We start from the raw sequence: 23,810 nt of genomic DNA, 5'->3' as shown, positions 1-23,810 counted from the left end.
CCATTTAGAAGTGGTGGGGCTGCATGTTCCTTTTGTGTTACTCCAAGAATGAACAGAACGCAAACTATTATCTCCGCTCCCTGCATTACTAAAATATGTGTATGCTTCCTTTTTTGGTCAATTCACATATTTCGATAATGCAGCGGGAGAAGATAATAGTTAGCATTTTGTTCATTCATGTAGTGGAACAAAAGGAATGCACACCTGATTCAGCATTGTGGCTTAATATTACTTACCTTTATCAAGAAGATTCCAATCCAGAAGGGCTGAAAGGGCTCCATGCGTCACTCTCACCCTTCTCAGAGCTCTGAGAGACACATGTTTTTCCGCTGGCCGCACTCATTCAGTTAGGTGGAGTTTGATCACGTCAGCCAAGCGCAGCCCAGCCAATCCCAACACTGCTCTTTAAAATACAGAGTAGAGCATTTTCATAGAAGGGTATAAGAGCAGCTTTGGTATTGGCTTAATCAGGGCAACCCAGCGCTCCATCGAAGACCAGAGACCTGCCCTATCTGTGCCCCAGACTCTCTAACAATGATGGCTCAGAGGCCTTTGACCCCTTCCACGCCACGGATGTAATGGTTACGTCCGGTGTCGCAGTGCTCAGGCATCTCGGACGTAACCATTACGTCCTGGGACCGGCACATTGGGGGAGCGCAGGGCAGGGATGGAAGGGGAATCACTTACCCTTCCACCCCAACCCCCCAAAGTGACGTCTGATGACCGTATCAGAGGTAGCCCCCATCTTCCAATCGGGGGGTGGGAACAGCAGAGAGATTTGAAAGGAATGGCCTTTCCTTTCCTTTCATGTCTTTCTGAGCATTTTTGCAGCCTGAACATAAAGCGATCGGGCTACAGAAATGCTCACTAGACACCAGGCGGTTTTTATTTTTTATGTTTACATTGAAGGGGAGCGACCCCTTGGGCAAGGGTTGCTCTCCTGGGAAGGCAATTTTATTTAAGGCCTTTTCTGCCCCCCTTGGAGGCAGATAGGCCTATTTCTATTAGGCCCATCTGCCTCCTGGGGGGCAGAAACCCCTTAGGCACCAGGGATAGGTGTGTGTGCGTGTTTTGTTTGGGGGCGCAACCCCTTGGGCAAGGGCCACTCCCCCTGGGGGCACATTACTGTTGGCCATTTCTGACCCCCTTGGAGGCAGATTGGCCTATTTTTGTAAGGGCCATCTGCCCCCAAGGGGGGCAGAAATCCCACCAGACACCAGGGAAGAATTTTGTTTCAAAAAAAGAGGGTGAGGGTGTGGCCATACTCCCACCCCAAATAAATGGGGACAAAGTTGTTCTGCCCACCAGTGGGAAGATGGGTCAATTACCCTGATCCACTCCCCGTGGGGGCAGAAAGCCTACTAGATGCCAGGGAACAAAAAAAAAAAATAGTGGGGTTTTGGCTACCAACCAGTTTGGGCATGGTTATGCCCCTTACCCCAAGTGAAGTGGGTAACAGTCTTTCAGGTCTCCTCCCACACACTAAAAGATCTTTTCCCAATGGCACGCAAGAGGACACTTGATTATTTTGGGTTTTGGTTTTATATTTGGGCCTTGAGAGCTTGTCTAACTCTCAAAATCGTCCCACTTGGAATGGTGACGGCTGCACTTTTTGGACTTTGGGACACTGCCATGTAGAAAAATCTATGAGACTTAGACACATCTGAAAACTAAACATCTGGGTGAGTCCAAGGTGGTGTGCTTCACATGCACCCGCACCATTTTCTTACCCACAATGCTCTGCAAACCTCCAACTTTGCTTCAAATCAGACATTTTACCCACATTTTTGTGCTGGAACCTTCCGGGATCTGCAGGAATCCACAAAATTCCTACCACTCAGCACTGTTGCATCTATACCGTTAAAAATTCTGCCCCACTTCTCAGCCTAAAACCATTTTTTTTCAAACTGCCCTTTTGAACCCGCTTTGGTTCCCCCTCAATTTTGACATGTTTTTGGCTCTTCCTTGTCACAGGCACTTGGCCCACCTTCACAAGTGAGGTATCATTTTTATCGGAAGACTGAGGGGAACGTTGGGTGGTAGGAAATTTGTGCCAGTGTAGTGATCCTACACAGAAATGTGGGAAAAATGTGATATTTTAAGCTAAATTTTAGGTTTGCTGAGGATTCTGGGTAAGATAACACTGGGGGATCCACACAAGTCACACCTCCCTGAATTCCCTCGGGTGTCTAGTTTTCAGAAATGTCTGGGTTTGGTATGTTTCCCTAGATGGCTGCTTATCCCAGGACCAAAAATCCAGGTGGCCCCCGCAAAAATGTAGTTTTGTATTTGATAATTTTGATTTGTCCACGTAGTGTTTTGCGGCATTTCCTTTTGCGGGCACTGGGCCTACCCACACAAGTGAGGTACCATTTTTATCGGGAGACCTGCGGGAACGCTGGGTAGAAGGAAGTTTGTGGCTCCCCTCAGATTCCAGAACTTTCCAGCACCGAAATGTGAGGAAAAAGTGTTTTTTTGCCAAATTTTGAGGTTAGCTAAGGATTCTGAGTACCAGAATCAGGTGAGAGCCCGACAAGTTGCCCCATCCTGGGTACCCCTAGGTGTCTAGTTTTTAGAAATATCCAGGTTTGCTAGGTTTTCTTAGGTGCCAGATGAGCTAGAGGCCAAAATCCACAGCTAGGCACTTTGCAAAAAACAGGTCAATTTTCTTTGGGAAAAAGTGATGTGTCCATGTTGTGTTTTGGGGCATTTCCTGTCACAGGCAATAGTCTTACCCACACAAGTGAGGTACCATTTTTATCAGGAGACTTGGGGGAACGCTGGGTGGAAGGAAATGTGTGGCTCCTCTCAGATTCCATAACTTTCTATCACCGAAATGCGTTGAAAAAGTGTTTTTTTCTCCAAATTTTGAGGTTTGCAGAGGATTCTGGGTAACAGAACCTGGTGAGAGCACCACAAATGACCCCATCCTGGTTTCTCCCAGGTGTTAAGTTAAAATAAATGCTCAGGTTTGGTAGGTTTCCCTAGGTGCTGGCTGAGCTAGAGGCCAAAATCCACAGCTAGGCACTTTGCAAAAAACAGGTGAGTTTTCTTTGGGAAAGTGTGACGTGTCCACGTTGTGTTTTGGGGCATTTTTCTGTCACGGGCACTAGGCCTACCCACACAAGTGAGGTACCATTTTTATAGGGAGACTCGGGAAATGCTGGGTGGAAGGACATTTGTGGCTCCTCTCAGATTCCAGAACTTTTTATCACCGAAATGAGAGGAAAAAATGTTTTCTTTGCCAAATGTTGAGGTTTGCAAAGGATTCTGGGTAACAGAACCTGGTGAGAGCACCACAAGTCACCCAATCCTGGATTTCCCTGCGTGTCTAGTTTTAAAAAATGCACAGATTTGGTAGGTTTTCCTAGGTGTCGGCTGAGATAGAGGCCAAAATCCACAGCTAGGCACTTTCCAAATAACATGTCAGATTTCAATGTAAAATTGTGATGTGTCCATGTTGCGTTTCCTGACGTGGGCATTAGGCCCACCAACACAAGTGAGGTACCATTGTTATCAGGAGACTTGGGGGAACACAGAATAGAACAACAAGTATTATTGCCCTGTGTCTTTTGCTCCATTTTTTTGTTCGGGACCCCGGACTTCAGACATGTGCAAATAAGCATTGTTTCCTTGATACCTATTTTTCACTCTTTATATTTCACCAAATACATTTCTGTATACCCAGTATACAATGAAAACCTATTGCAAGGTGCAGCTCCTTTATTGGCTTTGGGTACCTAGGGTTCTTGAAGAACCTACAAGCCCTATATATGCCCACAACCAGAAGAGTCCAGCAGACGTAATGGTACATTGCTTTAAAAAATCTGCCATAGCTGGAAAAAGTTATATAAGAAAATGTGGACAGAAATGGCTCTTTTTTTACCTCAATTTCAATATATTTTATTTTAGCTGTTACTTTCTGTAGGAAAACCTTGAAGGATCTACAGAAATGACCCCTTGCTGAATTCAGTATTTTGTCTACTTTTCAGAAATGATTAGCTGTCCGGGATCCAGCATTGGTTTTATTCCCATTTCTTTCACTAATTGGAAGGAGGCTGAAAGCAAAACAATTGTAAAAATGGGGTATATACCAGTAAAATGCCAAAATTGTGTTGAAAAATTGGGTTTTCTGATTCAAGCCAGCCTGTTCCTGAAAGCTGGGAAGATGGTGATTTTAGCACCACAAACCCTTTGTTGATGCCATTTTCAGGGGAAAAACCACAAGCTTTCTTCGGCAGCCCTTTTTTCAGATTTTTTATTTTAAACAAAGAAAAAATTGAGCTGTATTTTGGCATTTCTTGGTCTCCTACAGGGGAACCCACAAACTCTGGGTACCTCTATAATCCCTAGGATGTTGGAAAAAAGGACATAAATTTGGCGTGGGTAGCTTATGTGGAGAAAAAGTTATGAGACCCTAAGAGCGAACTACCCCAAATAGCCAAAAAAAGGCTTTGAACAGGAGGGGGAAAAGGCCTTGCAGCAAAGGGGTTAAAGTGTGCATGTCAGATTGGGCTCACCGAGATTTTGTCCAGCTTGACATGCGCACTTTAATTTACAGCAATCCATTGATCAATTACAAGATCACATTACATACATTACGAGAGGAGGACCACACCTACTCCGCCTGCGCAACTCTAATATTGCGGTGTGGGCTGCCGCCTCTTAATTTAAGTGTTTCCAACATAAATGTTTTTACTGTTGTCTTGTACACTGCACAGCCATGATCAGGCATTGTGTGGCACTGCCAGCCTCTAAGTGGCCGGGCAACACTCATTTGCCAATGTATGCTCCCATGATGGAATAGAGGGCCTCGTTGAGAGTAGGTTCCCTTGGCCTGTCCTCCCTCTGTCGCACAGCAGCCCTCCCAGTTCCCCTGTGTTCCTGTGCCTCCGTCCCCTGGACCGTGTGCCCACTACCACTGCCCCCAGGTCCCTGTTGTTGTTGGGGTGGTGGATTCGCCTGGGAGCCCTGTAGTGGTGGACACACCGCTGATTGACCTGTCCTGGGTAGGGAGGTTTGGGCCCGCTGGGTGGGTGCTGTGCTGGTGTTCCCAGAGGGTGGCAGTTCGGTGTTGGGCTGTGGCTGGGCAAGGGGAACCGACTGTCCTGAGGCCCACGATGGTCCGGACTGGTCATCAAGATCCAGTGGGGCAGAGCTGCTGTCGTCACTGTGGGCCCCTTCTGGGGGTGGAGTGGTGTTGTCTGGACCCTCTGGTGTGGTGACGTTCCTTCGGGTTCATGCGGGGGTATGAGTACATGATTATTGCATCTGTGTGTTTCATGATGTGCAATGCTTGGGTGTGCGTGTACCCCAGTGCAGGCATTCCTGTGTGGGGGCGTGTGTGGTGATAGTCGGGGGGTGTTGTGGGTCTGTGCAGTGGGCATGCTTCAGTGATGGGTATCCATGCTTAGTTAGGTCATGCAGGTTTTGGGGTTCGGATGGGTGGTTGGTGTCATGGGTAGATAGGTGAGGATTTGGAGTGATAGGGGAGGGTGTGAGGGTGGGGGTGTGTGATAGCATGCAGGTAGGGTGGGGGATATGATAGTTGAAATTTGACTTACCAGTGTCCGTTCCTCCAATGACTCCTGCGAGGCCCTCAGGATGCAAGATGGACAAGACTTGCTCCTCCCATGTTGTTAGTTGTGGGGGAGCAGGTGGGGGTCCGCCGCCAGTCCGCTGTACCGCGATGTGGTGCCTGGATACCGTGGAACGCACCTTCCCCCGTAGGTCGTTCCACCTCTTCCTGATGTCCTCCCTATTTCTTGGGTGCTGTCCCACAGCGTTGACCCTGTCGACTATTCTTTGCCATAGCTCCATCTTCCTGGCTATTGATGTGTGCTGTACCTGTGATCCAAATAGCTGTGGCTCTACCCGTAGGATTTCCTCGACCATGACCCTGAGCTCCTCCTCGGAGAAGCGGGGGTGTCTTTGGCGTGCCATGGGGTGGTGTGTGTGATGTGTGGGGTGGTGTATGTGTTGATGAGTGTGGTGAGTGTAGTGGTATGTGGTGTTTTGTGCGTGGGTGTTGTGTGGGTGATGGTGTAGTGTGCCTCTGTGTGATGGGGTTCTCTATTCTGTGCTGTCTCTCTCTGGCCTTCTCTCAGAAATTCTGGTCGTAGGGGTTTGTGTGTGATGTGGGTGTGTGTTTTATATTGTATTGGGTGTGTGGGAGTGGTGTGTGTATGTGTACCAGGTGTTTGTATTTCGAAATGTCCAATGTGGCTGTGTTTTGGAGCTGTGTGTGTATTTTGAGCGCGGCGGTGTGTACCGCCAATGGAATACCGCGGTTGAAAGACCACAGCGTGGATTCGTGGGTCGTAATAGCATGGGCGTGTTTATGTTGGCGTGGAGGTAGAGGATTTGTTTCCGCATGTTTATCGCTGACCTTTGGTGTGGCGGTATTGTGTGGGTGTCCGAGATTCCGAGATGTGTGTCATAATAGCTGTGGCGGTCTACTGCGGCAGTGTATTGGCGGTCTTCTGCACGGCGGTAAGCGCCTTATACCGCCAAGGTTGTAATGACCCCCATAGTGTAGCCATTTTTATGTAGCCTTTGAGCGTTTGCTTAAAGCATTAGGCCTTTGTGCACTTTGCCCTAGATGCATGTTATTAGTTTGCTTAAAGCATTGGGCCTCTGTGCACTTTGCTCTAGATGCGTTTTATTCAGCTTCGTACTGTTATTTTTCAATAGCCAGTTTCACGGTCTTGTTTTATTTGCTTATATAACACTGTTTAGCCTACTTCAGCACTGGAGTTCTCAAATAATACATTCTTGCTCACTCTGTGCTTCAGTCAAGGATACAGTCTGGTACATTGCCGATAGACGTGCTAGGAGTTTAGTCTTTGGGTTTGTAGATCATACACATTCTTACGTAAGGACGTTTGTTAGCACATCGACATGTTAGTTATAAAAACACTTCCTAGTCCTAATACACGTAAGAGGGAGATTCCGACCAGGGAACCACAACTAGACGCTGACTGCCCTGTTGCAGATGCTTATCCAGATCACAGGCCTTTGCTCAGGTATGATGTTGCAGATGCTTATCCAGATCACAGGCCTTTGCTCAGGTATGAGGGTTGAAGTCCTCCCGGGGAATCTGACAGGCAAGCTTAGAGCTTAACATGCTGTGCTCAAAATATAACTTAATAAGAGAGAACGTAATCTGTTAACACTATGATAGCATTATTCTTATGTTTCACTCTTCTCGTTACTATTTCAATCCTACTGTGTTGTATGGTTCTGGTTATTGCAGCTCACGCCTTATTATCTAAAATGCAGTCGTTTTATTAAAACAATCTATAAAACTTAAACTGCCTTTGTCATTTGTATATGAGACCACACTGTGTATGAGAGAGCTGGTTGGGATCTGAGTGACCACGACTTTCCTGAGAAGCTCTATGATGTCATGCGCTCGGCTGCCCAATCATCCCTTCCCCTTGGGAGAGATGAGGCACTGCTAGTTAGCCGGAGCAAAACCGGATTGAGGGTGACAGGGATCCTTCTCCGTGGGTTAGACTTAGTCCCCCACACCAAGAACGACCCTGATACCCAAAAATCCAGTAGTCTCATTTAGGATAATGAGAGCCAACGCGACATTACCAACTTTCTGATTTGTAAGTGCCAAGCACCACATTTCCCGCAGGAAAGTACCAACATGCAAGAGGCGCACATTAAAAACAGGAATGAATCCAGCCTTGACCTACGTCCAAACTAAATTACAAGTGCAAGAGGTAGAATACAACTGAGAAATATAGCAGACCTAAAATAGGAAAAGCCAAGGGTATGAGATAAAATCTTGCCAATGCTAGTTCTTCAAGTGGGGATGGTAGTGTTGATCACAGTTTAGGCTGGACTTCCTGTTGAATGGCATTCGTTTGTATCTATGGATCCCTTACAAATGAATCCCAAAGACCTTCTTCTTGAGGGCTAAATTGATTTAAGTTTCTTTGAGGTGCACACACATACACACTCACACACAAACACACATACACTGTCAACCTCAGCATACCTTTCAAGGGCGCCTCAAAGACTTTTGTTACGCCACTGATTCCAATATCCATAGTTCTGTATGTTGTAAGATTTACACATCTTCTACCTACAACATGCCACAGTACAGAAAATTGTCTGTGCACTATTACCGCATACAATTTTCGCGTGACTTGGTATGATGACGTCTGAGTTTTTTTAAATTCTCAATGTAATGTATGAAAATCAACAATGAAACCACCTTTTAAAATGTTGATATTGTTCATAAAAATGTTGATATTGTTCATAAAGAGTGTGCTTTATAAGTAGCTAAATTGAAAGTTCAATAAATATAACAATATTTTAAAATATATAGGCCCAAATTTCATAGATTCCATTGCACCATTTTTGCAGTCCCCCTAATGGGGGAAGGCCCCCCCTTGCATAAATTATGCCTGGCGCAGGCATCATGCGGTGCAAGGAGTTACAAAGTGGCGCAATGCATGCGTTGCGCCACTCTGTAAATCTGGTGCATCAAATTAGGCCTCGTTGAGCCACAGTAGTGTCATAAAAAAATGACATTAATGTGGCGCAGGGAGGCGCTAGACCCTCTTAACTTTGGACCATAATGTCATTGGTCCTTTGCAGTAAACATGAGTCACACAGCCTTGGGTACACGCTGACCTGTATACTAATGAGCAATGAATCATCCCATTGGTGCTTAAATCGCAGATTATTGGTTTATTTACTACCACTTTCACATTGTACAAAACAATGAGTCTAGGAGTAAAAATATCTAAATATATAAGCATAATAAAATAGACAACAAATAGGTCATATACTAAAATATAATCTGTTGCTACGGTGATGAACCATTTGGCATTCACATTAAAATACAATAGCAACTTTAATAAATTCAGAATTATTTTTACAGATTGTAATAATGAGCCCTCATGATGACTGACCCAGTTTCGGCCTATTCCTGCTCAAACAACTTTTGCATAGTGATCTGAATCATGTGTTGTATGGTGTAGAAAAAATGACTCTTTTTGCATGATCCCCCTTACCTCTTGTTTTGGACCGATGCTGCTGGTTTTTTTGACTCTGCTAATCTGGCCCAGTCCATGTGCTCTGACCTCTAAAAGACATTAAAATTCTCTATACACCGAATTGACATATTTAGCTTGCCTGTAAGACCCTAGTATATGGTACCAAGTGTACCCAGGGCCTATCAGTTAAATGTCACTAGTCGACTGCAGCACCTATTGTGCCACCAATACTGTGACAATGTAAACATGACTGAAGGCATGACTGAAGGCCTACCAATGTAACCTGTCTGTGCAGTTTTAAAACTGCAAATTCGACCAGCCAAAATAACTCCTTATTAGAGGCTGAAACCTTCCCTTTAAATTAAAATAAGGATGGATGGGGGAGGGGGAGCTTACAGAGTTCTACTCCGTGGAATTTTGCAGAGTTGGCTTAAAACTCAGTGGAGTTCTGCGTACAGCGCAGTGCCACCTGCCCTACTGGTTAGCCAGGCCCGCCCCTGCTTAGCGCTTCCGAGATCAGGCGCATTCAGGTCAGGGCCATAGGCAGCAAAAGCTGCTGTTTCAGGCCTCTTGTGCTGACGCAGACCAGAGGCCTGGAGCCTGCTGCTCTCCACACCTGCACACTTCCCTTCACCAACTGTCCTCCTTCACAACCTTGCTACGGAGTGCCAAGCACACCCGTGCCTTGCACCAGCCTTGCAATCACTTCTGTGCACTTACACTCAGCCGCAGACCTCCCTTTCTTTAGGGCCTAGCACTAGCAGCATAAAACCAGCTCATCACTAGCAGCCTAGTATTTTCACAAAGTGCCTGGCCTTGCTTGCCACTGAGCTCTAAGGCACTCTCTCAAACCACACACATCTCTATCTGGTGGGGCTGCTGTACTACCACTCTGCACACAGCTGATGCTCCCCTGATCTCCAGCTCTACCTGCTGGCACCATACCACATAACACCACTTCCTTTCCCAGGGACTCTGGGGAGACAGGTTCTTTTCAAGTGGGTCTCTAATGGCAAATTTCCATTTCCCCAAGCACAGACCCCCCCCTCATATGCAAATCCTGAACCATGCCCAGTGCCAGCCCCCGTGTGCACATAGAAGAGAAAGCAAAACAAGGGTCTTACCTGGGTCACAGGGTCCCCTTTGCCAGATGCCTGGCTTTCTGCCTCCTTCTGCACCCTGGTCCCGGGCTGCTGAAGACAGTCAATCAATCAATCAATCAATCACGATATTTATAAAGCGCGCTATGTACCCGTCAGGGTTTCGAGGCGCTGGGGGGAAGGGGGGAGGGGGGGGAGGTGTGCTGCAGTTAGCGGTCGAAGAGCCAGGTTTTGAGGAGTCTCCTGAAGGCGAGGAGGTCCTGGGTCTGGCGTAGAGATGTGGGGAGAGAGTTCCAGGACTTGGCGGCGAGGAAGGAGAAGGATCTGCCGCCGCAGGTCTTGCGCTGGATTCGGGGGACGACGGCGAGGGCGAGGTTGGCGGATCGAAGTTGACGTGTGGGAGCGTAGAAATTGAGTCTGGAGTTGAGGTAGGAGGGTCCGGCGTTGTGAAGTGCCTTGTGAGCGTGGGTGAGGAGTTTAAAGGTGATCCTCTTCTCCACCGGGAGTGAAAGGTGGGAGGCCTGGATCCAGAACTGGTGTAGCCCAGCAGCTTGCAGCAGCTCCACGCCACCAACATTGGGATAGTGTGCACTGCAGCCCAGTTATGGGCCACACAGCGCAAGCGCCGACTGTCTGCACTTACGCTTGTGACCCATAACTGGGCTGCAGTGTGCACGTGGTGAGCTCCTCTCCACTACTGGGGCTAGTGGAGTTTTTGGCCAAACTCTGCACTCCAAGCAGAGCAGGAGTGCCAAAAGCTCTGTTAACTCCGCCAGCGGAGCAGAACTCACCGCCCACCCCTAATAAAAGTTGCTTCTAAGTAGGCATTACTGACCATATGGCAGGGTGCTTAGGCCCGTATTTATACTCTTTTAGCGCCGCATTTACGTAACTTTTTGACGCAAAAGCGGTGCAAACTTGCAAAATACAATTGTATTTTGTAAGTTTGCGCCGTTTTTGCGTCAAAAAGCGGCGCAAATGCAGCGCTAAAAAAGTATAAATACGGGCCTTAGTATTTAAATGTAGGAGTCAAATGTTAAAAATGCCCTTAAAGTGACAAGGCCCCAAAAGCTATTTTCACTTTAGCAGGCTTAGCTGTTCCAGCACTGGGAGACAATATCAAATTTAACAATATTATTAGGAAATACCACAATCTTCATTCTTGGACACTGGTAAAGTCTGATTTGTAATAAATATTTTGGGAAAGGTACTTTTAGAAAGTTACCGTTCCCCTGCCTAAAGTCTCTACAAGCCCATTTCCATGAGTTTTAAGCTGTCACCCAAGAGCTGAATTGCCCGCTTGATGAGGTGTGAACTTGCTCCCACAGCTGAGACAAAGACCTTGGATTTAAAGAGGTTTTCTGTTCCTCTGGTACGGGGACCACCTAGGCAGTATTCAGGAATTTATTTAACTTCAAAGAGGCCTGTTCTATCACAGGAAAAAGTTAATGGACACCTGGCAGAGCCCTCTTTTGCCCGCCTAGTCCGATAGGCACCAATCCCAGTGGGAGAGGAGCTGAAGCGACCAAAGAGGAGAAGTTGCTCATTTCCCTGGCTACCCCTCTGGCGTGGGCACAGGAGCTCTGCACAGGGGAAGAAAGGCTCTGCCATCTTGGTTTTAGGTAGAGAGGGTCACTGAGGTATTGTTTGCAGCAGGGCACACTTGAACTGCTGCAGAAGTGGGTAGGGCCTGGTTAGGAAGGGGCCTGGAGTCTCCTCCACACACAGGCTAGTGCCAGACATGAATGTGGCATACCTGGACCCCTTCTTCGCTATATTACTTGACCTGTGGAAGACAGAAGAAGGACTGCACCTACTGTTGAGATCTGTGTGGAGACCTTAAAAGGCGGGACCAGCTCCCAGTACCAAGCGCAAAGAAGTGGACTCTAAGGCTAGTGGCGCCTTCAAGAGTGAGTGAGTCTGAAATCCATTTCAGGGGGACATTGCAGGAAATGTATCCAGCCTCATGGAGCACTGCCTGGCTACAGCTTAGCAGCCTTGCCTCACTGTAAGAATCCAAGCTCCAAAAAAAGTGACAATGTTTGAAAGAAGAAATGTTCATCAAGTGAAGGCACCAAAAGTATCTGATGCAGTTTTCTCTAGGTAAATTTTGCCCTAACGATGAACCTTGGAGTGAAAGAAAGAGGGCCTCAGTCTGTGAAAGGCATGGTGTAGTAGGCGCAATGTTTATGGGTGACCAGAAGCCAATGAAGGATCTGGTACAAGCCCTGAACACATTCAAACTTGTGACAAGACTCAATGCTCCATAAATATTGGAAGTATGGGAATTGGGAGGAGTAATGGTGAACTCCACAACTAACTGGACTCAGTTTTCACCAGATTGAGAGAGGACTAATGACTGCATCCATTTACAAGGAAATGAGGAAGAAGATAAAATGCCCACTCCCTCAACTCCCTCAAAGCCAAACTCTTCCAAACAGTGGCTCAAGATGTCATGGTACACCATATTAAAGGTAGCAGAAAGGTCTAATAAAATAAATCCTGCTGGGAGACACACATCAAGGCCACACTTTAGGTCAACTAGCACAGTGGCCAAAGCAGTTTCTGTTCCCATCCCATTGCAGAAACATGCCTGTGTGTGTGATCCAGAATATTGTATGCCTTAAAATGCTTGGAATTCTAGCATGCTAGAATTTTCTCGACAATTTTAGCAATGGTATGAAGTAGCGGACTGGATCAGTAGTTGAACTTGGGGTAATGTCCAGACTAGGGATATATTTATCAATGTTTTGCATCACCCTTCTCCCACACAAGTGGATGAGATTTGCCAAGCCATGCAAGGCCACCTTCCTTGGCCCTGCGTGGCTTGGTAAATCTAAAGTAACGCAATGCAGAGCAAGTCACTGCCTTGCGTTACTGTGCCCCAGGGAGGTTTTCCATGAGTGGACCTTTGAAGTTCCCAGGCATCCATTCATGGATTCCGAAGCATTCCCAGATTTAACAATGCTGGTGGACCTGGAGATGAGTTGGAATGCTATGCCTCCCCATTCTGCAGCACACTTAGAAAGAGGTAAAAGCCTCAGGGGGTTGTCTTTTGGAGGAGGGTGCCCCTTCCTGCACAAAATCAAGGCTATATGACGGAACACCGAATCTTAAACTACTACTAACCTTAACAACGAGGTCGGAACACCGACCTCGTCTTTACTACTAATGATTTTACCACGAATGCCTTAACAACGATATTTCGTTGTAAAGGCATTCCTGATAAAATCATTAGCAATAGGCACCATTCACCCTACATCCCTCACCCCACCCCCCCAACCCCACCCCAAAACCTAAAACCCCCTGACCCCCACCCACTCCCCAAAACCAAAAACGCCCCACCCCCCCCAACCCCCGCTAAAACCTAAAACCCCCTGACCTCCCACCCACTCCCCAAAACCAAAAACGCCCCACCCCCCACCCCACCCCAAAACCTAAAACCCCCTGACCCCCCCACCCACTCCCCAAAACCAAAAACGCCCCACCCCCCCCAACCCCACCCTAAACCCTAAAACCCCCGACCCCCCCACCCCCTCCCCAAAACCAAAAACGCCCCACCCCCCAACCCCACCCAAAAACCTAAAACCCCCTGACCCCCCACCCCCTCCCCAAAACCTAAAACCCCCCACTTACCTGAGTCGTCACCTTGTCATCTGCGTCATCCTCCTCAGCCGACTCCCTTGTTTGTACCTTAACCATGCATGTTCGTTGTTCAGGACATGCGTGGTTAAGGCACAAAATAACAAAGTCGTGGTTAAAGAAAGCGTTGTTCCGCATTCGTTAACCAGGACTTCGTTATAAAAAATTCGGCATAAAGGATGTTTACCCAAAATCAATCCTACCTGTAATGCAGGTACCCTCGAACCATGGTGCTACGGTGCCTGTGTTGGCGCTAGGCAGCAGTTTGTGCGTCTACGCAAGCAGAGAGCAGGAATATGCCATATAATGTTAAATACTGCGCATTCCTGCCTTCTCCTGTTCATTCAGCGCACCAGAGTGGCCTGCTATGTTGTGTTGTATGAAAGTTTGATGAATATGGCCCGAGTTTCTTGATTAAGGCATTGATAGGTCTTCCCTGCCATTGTTGTTTGGCTATCCCTGACAAAAAGATCAGCTTAGCACAGAGGTCAAGACTAGGATGACCAACGAAGGACAAGCATAAAGGAAAGATATTGGACCCGCGTTATCCAGAGACCATGGCCTCAGGCTCAGTGTTTGATCGAATATGACCTAGACTGACCTTAACTATATTCCATTGCACGTTGGCCACTGGAGGAGCACAGGTGCTTAACTCCAGTTTTATGATCTTATAAATAAACTGCAGTTTGGCCAAGAAAAAGCATGCCAGATTGCCACCCTGCTCTTGCTTGGTTAGTGAGGTATCTGGCCACCCAAGCCATTTTAGCCTGGGTCAGGTATTCCTCATACTGTCCAAGTTGTGGATGGTCAGTTAAGCAGGAATCCTCAAAAATGAGAAATGCCTGGACTGATATTAGAGCCCTTTGCGCTAGCAAAGCATCACTTTTCGTGATGTTCGGGTGGCGCTAACCACTGCTCCACATTTACAAGGAGGTGTAATGCAACTTTTTGTGGCGATACACCTCCTTGTAAATATGGACCCCTCCAACACAGTTTTCTGTATCAGAGGGGCGTGCAATGGGTGTTGCTGTGGGCGTTCCATCGCAACACCCATTGCTTTTGACGCTGCCCCAGATTTACAAGTAATCATAAACCTGTGGCAGCGCCAGAAACTAAAGCCACCCCAAGGGGGGCATTATCATGGCAAAACGAGGAGAAATGCTTTTATTTCTCCTAGTTTTTTTGCTTTTTCCATGTGTGCTGCATTCTGCAGCACATATAGAAAGAGCAAAATGCCATAGGTGATTGTTTATGTGCAGGAAGGAGTACCTTCCTGCACATAAACAACCATTCCAAAATGACGCTTTGGTACGTATATGTGTGCTGCATTTTGCAAAGTATTATTAAAACAAGCATTGGCAAAGACAATAGGTCTCCGCCATTGGTTTTGTCAATTATTTTTTAGTATGGCATGGTGTGGCCTCTTATTGTATAGTATGGTATGGTAAGGCCTATCATTGTATAATATGACGTGGTTTGACGTGTCATGGAGCTATAGCCACAGGGGTACTCTGAGCATCGTTTCTGGGGTGGGTGTTGAAGCTAAAGGCTGGGCAATGAAAGGAAGCTAAAACTACAGTGGTTGTTGGTAGTAGTTGTGAGATGTGTCAGGTGGATGCAAGTTTCTCAGAGCCTGCACTGTCAGTGACTGCTGGCAGCACTCTGATTTTGGGGGATTAGCTGTAGTGTCAGCCTGTACATTGCTTCGGGAGGATAGTGCACTCACACTCTTGTCCAGCTCTATCTTGACCTTCTTCTGGGTAATGATCTTCTGGATCTTCTTGCTAAAACTGGCATCTCCTGCAGCAGAACAGCAGCATTGTCCTACTTCCTCCTGCAGTCAGCAGGAGGAAGTAGGACAAGGAGGATGGAGTGGTTAGGTTCCAGAAGCGAACACCTCTATTTCTCTGCTTCCATCTTTAGTGAACACACCAGAAAATGTATTAATATTTCAAATTGGCACAGCACAAGGTTTTTTCTCAAGCTGGGATGAACACTGAACTAAGTTGCAAATGCCAGGAGGTGAAAGGGGTTGAACCTGTTTTTTAAATGCAACCTGCGCTTCACCGCGATTAGCCTTAAATTGTGCCTAGGTACCGGTCGAGTGCAACCAGAATACTGCAGTTGATGCTTAAAATTTAAAAAATTCATATCTTTGGTTCTTCTCATTGGATTTGGGGTGTTTTGGTGTCATTTTGTTCGTTGATTTATTCTCTATTTGGGATGTAAGTCTGTGCAATGGTTCTCCAGTGCAGGATCCTTCTTTTGCTGTGGCTCTGTTTTTGCTAAAGGTTGCTTACCATCAGTTCTGAGCAGTGGTGCAATATTACTGCGTCCATTGAGACACCGTTGTCCATAGGAATGCAGCTTGAGAACCAGGAAGTAGGGAGCCGGCACTTTGTAGACACTAAAGAGGGACTAACTGTGCCAACACTACTTTAAACTCCAAGGCCCAGAGGGCCTAGCGCCACTTTAGTGCCACCTTTGTGTAATTTTTTTGACACTAAGGCAGAGTTAAGATGGCATTTTCCCCATGCCAAATTTACAAAGTGGCCCTATACATGCATTGCGCCACTTTGTAAATTTGGCACTACATTGTGCATGCACCATGCATAATGTATGCAAAAGAGTCGTCCCATGATTAGGGGGGCCAAAAAAATGTCGCAAAGAAATCTAAGAGATTTCTTTGAGTCATTTTTTTGCCACTTTTAGCGCCTGCTCTGAGCAGGTGTTAAAAGGGGGCATGCCATTGTTTTCAATTGGCCCCTATATACTGTTCAGGGTTAGGGCTAAAACATTGGCGCTAACCATGAATGGTTCATCAATAGCGTCAGAAATTCTGACACTATTGCCCCCTACCCTGCACCATGGTGCACCGTATTTTAAATACGGCGCACACATGGTGGCGGTAGGGGGCCACAATGGGCCGCAAGAAAAGTGGCGCTACATGTATTGTAGTGCCACTTTTCTTAAATCTGGCCCCAAGTGTTGTTTACGGTCCATCACAGCAGGCAGCAAATGGCCATAGCAGCTCTAAGCACTGATGTATAAACTCAGTGTAATGTTCTTATTCAGTTTGTTTTACAAAAATAGTTTTTTTGTAATCTCCTGTCAAATGTTCCGTTTTAAGTATGTTAAAAAAAATACTTCTATGCCTTATATTGTTCATAGGTGGTGAAAAACAATGATGAAGAAAAAAAGACAATGGAGGAAGCAAGATTTTTTATAAAAAAAGAACCTGAAACCGAGCACGAGCAGTGGAAGGACAGAAATAAAGCTATTAAACTGTACTTGGTCCATGCTCCAAACACACAAAGGAGAAAAACTGTACTAACCAATGAGAAGCAAGTAGGTGGCAGTGGGTATGGTGGAGGTGGCCAGGTGATTAGGGTTGTGCTGGTAGTAGTGTGGTGGTTAAGCTGGTGGTGGGTATGGTGATGATTGCAGGGTTTTTGTGGTGGTGGTGAGTAGAGTGGTAGGGTAATATTGGTTAGGGTTGTGGGTAGGGTAAGGTGGCAGGGTGATTAGGGTGGTGGTGCTAGTTAGGGTGGTAGGTCGGTGGTGGTTAGGGTGGTAGTTTGGGTGGTGGTGGTAGGTAGGGTGGTAGTGGGTAGCATGGTGGTTAGGGTGGTGGGGTAGTGGTGGGTAGAGTGATGGCTAGGGTGGTGGTGATGGTTAGGGTGGTGGTTAGGGTTGTAGTGGTGGTTGGTGGAATGGTGGTTAGATTGCTAGTGGCGTTGTTGGTAGTTAGGGTGGGGTTGGGGTGGGCAGGGTGGTGGGCAGGATGGTGGTTTGCAAGTAGGGTGGTAGGGGTAAAGTGTTTATGGTGGTGGTGAGTAGAGTGGTGGTCAGGGTAATGATGCAGTGTAGGGTGGGAGGGGAAACATCCTGAACAACTAGGTCTAAACCACTACTTGCCTGAACCACTACTGCTAAACAACTAAAAAGTCTCTACAACTAAGTACAGAACAACTACTGTCTAAACAACAATTGTGCCTGAATAACAATTGCCTGAACAACTAATTTTAAGGTAAGGTTTTCTTTTTGTTTTTTTATGGTTTATTAATTTTTTAGAATATATATATATATATTAGTTGTTCAGGCAATTGTTATTCAGGCACAATTGTTGTTTAGACAGTAGTTGTTCAGTACTTAGTTGTAGAGCCTTTTTAGTTGTTTAGCAGTAGTGGTTTAGGCTATAGTTGTTTAGGACATAGTTGTTCTGTCACATATTCGGGTGGCAGAGATGGCTGTTAGAATTGTGGTTGGGGGTAGTTAGGGTGGGGGATATGTAGGGTGGCGTTGGGTAGAATGGTGGTTAGAGTGGTGGGATGGTGGGTAACATTGTGGGTAGGGTGGTGAGGAGGTGGGTAGGATGGTAGTGATGGTTGGTGGTGGTGGTGGTAGGTAGAGTGGTGGTGGGTAGAGTGGTGGGTAGGGTGGTAATGATGGTGGTTAGAGTGGTAGTGGTGGTAGGCTGTGGGTGGGCAGGGTGATGGTAGGTAAAGTGGTGGTTAGGATAGTAGGATGGTAGTGTGGTTGTGAGTAGAGTGGTGGTTAGGATGTTGGGTATAGTGATGGTTAGGGAGGTGTGTCCAGTGTGGTAGTGGTGGTGGTGTGGTGGTGGTAGTGGTAGGTAGGGAGGTGGTGGTTAGGGTGGAGGTGGTGGTGGTTATGGTGGTGGGGGTAGGTAGGTAGGGTGGTGGGGTAGATGGTTGGTAGAATGGTGGGTAATGTGGCGGTGGTGTGTAAGGTGGTAATGGTGGTGTTTAGAATGGTGGTTAGGGTGATAGGGTGGAAGTGGGTAGGGTGGCAGGGGTATGTAGGGAGGTGATGGGTAGAATGGTGGTGGATAAAGTGGTGGTTAGGATAATGGTGTGTAGGGTGGTAGTGGTGGTGCTTAGAATGATGGTTAGACTGGTGGGTAGGGTGTTGGGTAGAGTGGTAGTGCTGATGGTTAGGAGGTGGTGGAGTTAGGTGATAGTTAGGGGTGGTGGGTAGGTGGTAGTTAGGATGGTGGCACTGTGACAGCAGATGGATTTAGAGGTGGTAGGTGGGGTGGTAGTAATAGTGGTGGTTAGGGTGGTGGTGGGTAGAGTGGTGGTTAGGGTAATGGTGGGTAGGGTGGAAGTGGTGGTGGTTAGAAACGTGGTTAGGGTGGTGGGTAGGGTGATGGCTTTAGGTGGCCATTTATTTTCCACTAGTGAAACAGGCAACACCTTGCACCGTATTACCAGCGCTACTATTAACAATGTGCAAAAACTAGCAATTAGCGCCTAGAGACTCACAGGTGAATGCGGAATGAGTGCACCCGGGTATTATTTACTTTTTTTCAAGACTTCGGGCCTTATTACGAGGCTGGTAGCCTGAAGACCACAAGCCTCATGGTGACGGTCGGACTGCTGCAGCTGTAGCGATCCGACTGCAACATTATGAGGTTGCCGGGCAGAACTTCCAACCCACTGTCCCCCCCACGATCAATGATCCGATGGGCTGATGGCCGTCCTGGTTGTAATCAGCCAGGGCAGCCATGAAAAGGCTGGCGGAGAACAAGTTCAGGGGGGCACAGAGGTGCCCCTGCACTGCCCATGCCAATGCCCCTGGGCAATGCAGGGGTCCCACTGCCCTGTACCCTTGAAATGTGCACTGTCTGCGCAGACAGTGTGCATTTCAAGGATGCTGGTGCACCCTGCGTGCTGCAGCATTGCTCTCGGCTCAATGATAAGCAAGGAACAATGCTGCCTCACCTTTCCTACTGGGCTGCAAGGTTCCTGTCCATCAGCCCAGTGTGAAATTTGTAATAGGGCCAGTGGGGAGACCACCACCTTGACAGTAGTCTCCTCACCATGGGTCTGGCAGTCGGGTTTACTGACCGCCAGACTTGTGATCAGGACTTTTGCCTTCTTTTTGGAACTTATTGTATGTACCTTTGATGCATAGGGTCTTTTAAATTTGAATGTCACGAAGTCAATAGTTTCAAAGTGTTTTACACTTTCAGCACAGTGGGGCGCCCCTGAGGCTGGCATAATGCGATAACATTAAGGCATCAGTGGCAGGGACAGTATATTCAAAGCAAACCTACACAATGAAGGCGGTTGTCACACATGCCTCCTGCGTTACTGCGTTTATTGTCCCTGGCACAGAATTGTGAAATGATGTTGTGTTGGTCTCCCTGCAATGTTTGATGCTATCCTCATAGAAAGATTATGTTTGCAAACTTTAATGTACTCTGCAAAGATCAGGATGGGTAGTTTATTGTTGGTTCTTCTGTGCTTAATATGGTATGTTGTGAGATGGGTTAGGACAGGCTCCAGAGGAGGGGGCTTGCATGTGCAAGCACGGCTGCCATGTTGTGAATCCATGTGGGTGTCTGGCCTCCATCTTATGATAAGTCAAACTCAGGAGTGCAGACACATGACTCCTCAGGATTAAAAATAATCAAAATGACGGTTGTGGTACACTATCACCACACTGTTGAGTTCCCACCAAAAGGGTGCTCACTACTAGGGGCAACCGTCAAGAAATGCCCCAAAACATATGGTTACTGCATAAAGTAGAGACAAGCATCAATATTTGCCAAAATATAAAATTAATAGGTCCTAATACCCCATAAGAAGTTATACCACACAAAATCATCTACATTTGCAGTCGATAGAGATGATTATCATGGAACAGGTTGGTTCATTTTTTATTTCTTGCTTGCCCTTAAAATATGAATATGGACACAGCCAAAGCGTTTTGGCCCAAAACATAAGGACTTCTTCAGGGCCCAATAATAAATGTAAGGGGGTTTCCTATTAGGACTCCTTTCTCGAACCTCTTTAGATACAGCTTCCAGGGAGCACATGATAATGGTCCGGAATTTCAGCCATAAATTTCAATAGGTGTGAGCGTTTTCCTTCCTTCTTCAGGTATTTATTCCTTGAGTCCTGATATATGGTCAATGTCCAGAATAGCAGCCGCTCCAGTATGCGTACCAGTTTGGCACCTCACGGACAGTACTTTTGGAGGATGAAGATGAGCTGAGTGGGGAATGGCTCTACATTTTTTGGGGATTTTGGCGAGACCTGTGGATATGGGATTATAAAACAGCAGTCAAGAATTGACTCCAACAAACAGCAGTGTGGTTTTGTGTTTCAGTTGCAAAAGGTGATGTGCGGGAGCAAGGAAGAGGGATGGAGCAAGCAACAATGAAGACAGGGGTAAAAGCAATGACTACAGCAGAATCTACCCCAAGAGAAGACTTCAATCCAAGCGGGAGCAATGGAAGAACACCAATAAAGCAATCAATCTGTACTTGGTGTCCCTGATAAATGGCTTTTGAGTCATCCTTATACAAGGATCTCAGCTCTTTCTACTGCATCTCAGTAGGTCGTTCACCATTTCATCCAGTGAGTGTGCCCTAAGAGTTAATGAGAACAATTGTCATCACAGATTCACAGGGTGAGCATTCATGGTTTTGGACTAAAACATCATATTTACTTGGAAAAGGGGAAATCATAACAAACATGTAAGGAGTGACATGTTAAATGTTATAAACATTAAGACAAGAAGAAATGGGATAAAACGATTAATTAACCAATGGTCGAAGTAGGAGGGACCTAAAGGGCACAACATGCCCACACTTTTTCATTTTTAGAAAAACAGTTCCCCTACTTTTTGTGAAAAGACAAGCGACCCGGGCGGTTAATTCAGACAGTTGAAATGCTTCTGCTGAAGGGAAAGGCGGGGAGCCTCCTGTGCTGTGAAATCAAGGGTGGGGAAGACAACTAAAGAAGCCTTCTTGCCAGGGGGTGCTTGCCTGCCTGAAAGAAATGTAAATGTGCAAAACTACCTAATCTGCTAATGTAAAGGGTGCTTGGAAGAGTTATTAGCTTTAATTGATGGAAGCTCTTAAAGCTTCTTGATGACACAGATGTATTCCTTTTGAGTGGTGTTGCAAGGGAGTTACCTGCTGAGCTGTGAAGTGTGTGCTTTTAAAAGACATTCTGTAGCCGGTTCTCGCACTGTGTGTAATGCAAATTTAAAATGATGACTTGCATGTTCACAGTGCTTTCTCCCCCAGACTGGGGCCTTATAGCATTAAACATACACGGGTCACAATTCTCTATTGCACTGTCCAGTATTCAATTCTGTGACCCTCTGGTTCAGTGAATTAACTAATAGAGATTTCATAATGTATGACAGTGCATTTCCCACTAATTAACATAACCTGCATGTCATTTTCACTTAAGCTGTGTGTTATTTCATATGTAGTTACCTGAAGTTGAAAGACCGAAAAAGTTATAGACTATTGTTTTTCAGCAACGCCTTTGACCACGCCCCATGATCACTCGCCCTGCCCCCTCTGGGGGCAGAACCACAGTTCTCATACTTTTTTGGAGTGCACTTCAACCACTAAAATTATCATTAGGGGAAAGGATTGGAATAAGAGTTTTAAACCTCATACTTATGCATTACCTGGTAGGAAACTTCTCCATCCATGGTTTCCACACAAGATTGATAAAGTAAGAAATATCTTTGTACAATGATGGAGCCTGCACCACATTGGGGGGAAAGATGGAAGGCACTATGAGCCCAGTGGTCCTGGTGTGTTAGTATAACAATGGGTCGTGCATCAGAGCAGGGGAGGGAGCATAAGGGCCCATGAAGTGTGAGTGTATTATTAGGGAGCTGTTCCTACACTACAGCATGCATACTTTCTGTCAGTGCTCTATAATAGGCGTACAGATTGCAGGGCCCTCTGCTGCAGAATGTAAGCCTGAACTATATGTGCAAACATGGCTGCAGAAGGAAGTGTGGGGATTTGACGCACATGGCAATAAGACAGTTCACGTTTACACCTATGGCAATAAGACAGTTCACGTTTACACCTGTAAACATATTGAGACTTTACATGAATGGTCATCAAAGTTATTAACATACTAAGCTTTCAGGGTGCCTTTTAATGCCAATAATCCATGCATTAAAATTAAATTAACATGTGTATCCATCAGTTAGGTGGAACAGATATATGAATAAGCAGTTACCTGTAAGGGGTAGGTCACCATAATTCTAAAGTCCAGGATATTTGACTCTTTCTCCCCACTCTTCTAGCCCTGTCCACCAGAGACAGCCATGGGGTCTCTGCCCCTCACTCATCCTAGAGCACAGCTCCAACACATGTTTTGCCACATCAACCACTTCCCACCCCGTCGCTTATATTGTCTAGCCTGCAGCCCCGTTATACTCAGCCCCCAAATACTGAAATAAAGACTTTTTTTAGGATCAACATAGCTTTTTCTTGAAGATGGTAAGTGTGGGAGGCTGGCCTGGCTTGTAGTGGGTACCAGAGGTACTTACACCTTGTGCCAGGTCCAGTTATCCCTTATTAGTGTAGAAGAGGTGTTTCTAGCAGCTTAGGCTGATAGAAGGTAGCTATGGCAAAGCAGCTTAGACTGAACTAGGAGACATGTAAAGCTCCTACTATATCATTGGTGTCATATGCACAATATCATAAGAAAACGCAATACACAGATATACTAAAAATAAAGGTACTTTATTTTTATGACAAAATGCCAAAAGTATCTCAGTGAGTACCCTCAGTATGAGGATAAGATATATACACAAGATATATGTACACAAACCAAAATTATGCAGATAATAGCAAAAGGAAGTAATGCAAGCAATGTAAAGTTACAGTAGATTGCAATAGGAGCACATAGGTATAGGGGCAACACCAACCATATACTCCAAAAGTGGAATGCGAACCACGAATGGACCCCAAACCTATGTGAGCTTGTAGAGGGTCGCTGAGACTGTAAGAAAACAGTGACGGTTAGAAAAATAGCCCACCCCAAGACCCTGAAAGGTAGGTGTAAAGTGCACCTACTACCCCCAGAGAGCACAGAAGTCGTGATAGGGGGATTCTGCAAGGAGAACAAACACCAGCAATGCAACAACAGTGGATTTCCGGACCTGAGTACCTGTAAGACAAGGGGACCAAGTCCAAGAGTCGCAACAGTGTCGAGAGTGGGCAGGAGCCCAGGAAATGGCAGCTGGAGGCTCAAGG

This window comes from Pleurodeles waltl, chromosome 11, assembly GCF_031143425.1.
Source record: "Pleurodeles waltl isolate 20211129_DDA chromosome 11, aPleWal1.hap1.20221129, whole genome shotgun sequence".
Classification (NCBI taxonomy): Eukaryota; Metazoa; Chordata; class Amphibia; order Caudata; family Salamandridae; genus Pleurodeles; species Pleurodeles waltl.
This window is presented reverse-complemented; position numbering follows the sequence as displayed.